This window comes from Sturnira hondurensis, unplaced genomic scaffold (assembly GCF_014824575.4).
Source record: "Sturnira hondurensis isolate 20B ecotype Veracruz unplaced genomic scaffold, ASM1482457v3 Scaffold0022910, whole genome shotgun sequence".
Taxonomy (NCBI): Eukaryota; Metazoa; Chordata; class Mammalia; order Chiroptera; family Phyllostomidae; genus Sturnira; species Sturnira hondurensis.
Genome location: NW_028095541.1, coordinates 7,250,254 through 7,254,822, shown reverse-complemented (window position 1 = coordinate 7,254,822; position 4,569 = coordinate 7,250,254).

The following is a 4,569-nucleotide window of genomic DNA, read 5'->3' as shown; positions in this document are numbered from 1 at the left end:
AAAAAGTAGAGGCCAGGGGTCCCAGCACACAGCATGCATCCCAATGTCATGGCCGCTATTTCACCAATCTTGTTGTTGACTCACCTGCAATGAGGGCGGCCAGAAGAGGGGTGAGGGTCACCAAGTGCCCAGGCTGCAGCATGCTGCAGCATTGAACAGGAACACCTGGGCCAGAGAATGTGCTGAAGCCTTGTCCTGCCCAAGCTGGAGCTGGTAACACACGCTGCTGTAACCAGACCCTTTGCAGCTGCTTGGGCCACCCCCACCAACGTCCCCTGGGAAATACAGACTCCCTGAAACCATCAGGTGAAGACAGGTGGGACATGCCCTTTGTCCAGCTCTCCCACACTGCCCTTCCAGGTGGCAGTGAGAAGAGCCAGATTTCCATGCTCTGATGCCCTCGTCAGACTTACCAGCTCTGTGATACTGGAATGTATTCTTCTTCTGTCTCACTTTCCATCTGTAAAACGGGGGTGACAAGAGTACCTATCCCCCGGGGATGCAGTAGGGCTAAGGAGACTCAAGGCATCCTCAGAGCGGTGCCTGTATTTGTTGAGCATTAACTGTTCTCTGGCAGTATACAAGGGGCAGAGAAGTGTGAATGCTGACTCATGTTCCCAGGGCTCCTATTAAAGGCTATGGATGGGTGCTGTCCTGCAAACCAAAAGATTGCAGTTTAATTCCTGGTCAAGGCACATGCTCGGGTTGTGGGTTTGACCCCTGCTCAAGGAACGTATGATGAGAGGCAACTGATCCATGTTACTCTCTCACATCAATGTTTCTCTCCCTCTCTTTCTCTCTCCCTTCCCCTTTCTCTAAAAATAAATAAATAAAACATTTAAAAAAATAAATCAATCTAGAGGGGGGAATGTGGGTGTGAGGGGGTGCACAGGGCAGAGGGGAATAAAGGAGGGAAATGGTCAACTGTAATAGCATAATCAATAAAATATATTTAAAAAATAAAGATAAATAAAGGCTATGGGACTAGCCCACAGGAAGCTATCACAAACACAATTATTATAAACCAGTTAGCATCATGTGACCTCACCATGAGCCAGGTTTCATTCACTTTTCTCAGGAACCCTGCCAGTCAGTGGAATCTTTATGGCTGCGGTGGGAACAGTGACTTGCTGGAGGCAGCCCACTCCAGAAACATGTGCTGCACAGTGCTTTCCTTCCAAGGAGTGCAGTATGGAAAGCAAGGAAAGAGTAACTTTACAGTGGAACAGCGAACAGTTCAGCAGGTGATCAAGTTCACTATAAACAATGATAAATTATGTTGGTAGTATTTACTCTTGCAGTGATGACATGAAAATGACTTTATCCCTGTGGTTTTCCTCTCAAAAACCCATAACCCCAGTCTATTCATGAGAAAAGCATCTGATAAATTCTAATAGGATGGCATTCTACAAGATACCTGACCAGTTTTCCTCAAAACTGTCAAGGTCATCAAAAACAAGTAGAGTCTGAGAAACTGTAACAGCCAAGAAGCGCCTAAGGAGAAATGATGACTACCTGTAATTTGGGATCCTGGACCAGAAAGGACATTAGATAAAAACTAAGGAAATCTTAGGGACTGTAGTCCACATTAACAACTAATATTTGTTCATCAATTATAACAATGTATCATAATGTAAGAGGTTTGTAGTGTGTGTGTGTTGGTGGGTTACATGGGAATTCTCTGTATTATCTGCTCAATTTTTTTGTGAATCTAAGGCTGTCTTTAAAAGTCTAAAATAGATACAGATGGACAGCAATGTATCTTGCTGAATAGGAAGATATTGTAACTTCCTGAATAGGAAAAATACACAAATTTATACTGATAGTAAAGAAACAAATAAGGAAGAGTCGTTTTTAAATATTTCACTTATTTATTTTTAGAGAGAGGGGAAGGGAGGGAGAGAGGGAGAGAAACATCAATGTGTGGGTATGTCCCATGTGCCCCCCTACTGGGGACCTGGCCTGCAAACCAGGCATGTGCCCTGACTGGGAATCGAACCTGCAACCGTTTGGTTCACAGGCCAGCACTCAATTCACTGAGCCTCACCAGTCAGGGCCAGGAAGAGTCTTTTATTTATAGCAGCATCAGGACTAATAAATGTGAAGGGCTTGAATGAGTTAGAAAAAAATCAACATTTTGTAACCAACCTGGTAAATATTGGTTGCAGCAAGAATCATCTACGGAGGCTGAAGGACCAAGATAAATGCTTGGTCTCAAAATAACCCCTCTCAGAGTGCTCATTAGTTCCAAGGAGGAACATACACAGTGGAGAAAGTGGATAACACCTTGGTCAGGTGATAAAGATTAATATCACATTATAGTGGACAGATATCCTGTGCCTCCAGATGTAATATCCTGAGGACACACTTCATTTATGTGGCTGTTTTGAGGGAGGATGCATAACTTGAATCTAATTAGGAGGAAATACATGCTGATGTGGGAATTTGTATTTGAGGAAGATTCTTTGTAAGAGAATGCATTGCTTTGCTGAGCTCTCTTAGTCATAGGGCTGTTAAATAATCAAATGCAAACATTCCATACTGTGATTTTAAGTATTACATTTATAAATTAAAATGCTACATCAACAAAGATTTATTTAACTATGAAGAGATTAGCAGTTTCCCTGGCAGGGACAAGAAAGAATGTGGAGAGGAAACGGGTCTAGGGAGAGGGGACCTTAAGCTGAGCATTGCCCGTTGTTCTTTTCGTACTTTTTTCCTTTAAAAAAAAATTACGATTGAGCGCGGGCCTTTGAACCAGACAATTGCGGTTCCATTCCCAGTCGGCACATGCCTGGGTTGCAGGCCAGTTCCCGGCAGGGGCCAGTTCCCAGCAGGGGATGCACAAGAAGCAACCATACATTGATGTTTCTCTTCCTCTCTCCTTCCCTTCCCCTCTAAAGATAAACAAATAAAATATTTTTTAAAAATTATGTATTTTTATTAGTTGACTTTAGACGGGAGGGGGGAAGGGGGAGCGAGATAGATAGATAGATAGATAGATTTGTTGCTCATCTTATTTGCGCATTAATTGGTTGATTCTTGTGTGTGCCCTGACCAGGGATGAGACAGGACAATAAGAAACTAGCAAAATTCCTCGGCAAATGGAACAGGGAAACTAAGACAGTTAAACAAAAATGGCCAGATGCAACACCACCCTAAAGATAACATCAAGGCCTCAGTTTTATTTCAGCTCCAGGCCCAGAAAAGCAACAAAACCAGGTGGGCAACGCTAGGATCAGCTTCAATGACTAACACCCCCTGGCCCTGGCCAATCAGTAGAGACCACAACCCTGAAAGGCCACAGTGGAAAACTGATGTTTATTCTGCTGAAACCTTCCCGTGGCACCTCCCCTAAGATTCCCCCCGAGAGAGAGGTAAAAGCATCAAGACAAATGATCCAGGGCATGCGCTCTTCCTCTGGAAGCAGCCAGCTCCATTCCCTTTCTTTCTCTTCCCCCACTTCTTTTCACACAGGCATGTGTCTCCTAAAGTCTAAGGCAATGGGCAATGGGCAGCTGGCAGTATGTCTCAGGCTAATCCCCTGAACCTGTCCCATAGACCCCCTTTTCTCCAACTTTCCAGTGAGCTAAGGCAGCCCAGCCTAAGTTCTCTTGTTGCTTCTTCTATGCTAAGCTCTTTCTTGTTTTAACTGTCCTCAGGTTTTCTAATAAATGTATCCTCATTGTCACCGGGACTGTGAGGTGACTGCCACATGAAGTCAAGAACCCACACACTACAGGCCGGCCCTAGGCAGACCCACTCAGGGCCAGGCCAAGCCTGGCCTCCAGTCTGGTAACACTAGAACCTGCAACCTTGGCTTATCTGAGTGATCTTCTGACTAAATAAGCTACCCTCTGCCTGGACCGTATTTATTTCTAATTTAACCAACATTTACCCACCCCTTATTTCTACTAGGCACTGTTCTAAGCGGCTTTTACATACTGAATTTTTAATGGAAAAGCTGTCTGACAATAAAATAAAATAAACAATAAAATGAAATAAAATGTAGATTTAAAAACGCTCAGCAACTGGTCTTTATCTCCTAAAACAAAACACAGATATGACACGATTTTCTCATAAGCATTTTTTAATCTGTTAAGGCTCTGCTGCAGCGATCCTGTCCTTCGGTGGAAGAACGCGACCCTACAATTATTGAGGGTTTTTTTTTTTTTGCTTGCTTATTTGTTTTGTAAAAATGTGGGCAGCCCTACTTTGCAATTATCACCCGTTAACTTCCATTTGAAAAACCTAATTCTTTATTAAAACGCCTTAAAACCTTAGAAGCACTGAAAACCGTTTTGGGGATGTAGGCATTCACATTCTCCTTTCCTTTACGGGTGAACCCCACAAAACGACAGTGTCTTTTTTTTTTTTTCTCGCCAAAATTGGAGGTTCTAAGCAACTTTCCCACGCCACTTCCAGGAAGCAACTCCGGGTTAAGTTTGTCGTCAAATCTACGCGTCTGTGACGCAGTGGATTCTGGGAGACCAGTCGCCGTCTGCAGAGACCTGCAGACAAGTATGACACCAGACTTCAATTCCCACAATGCCCAGAGAAAGTCCGCGA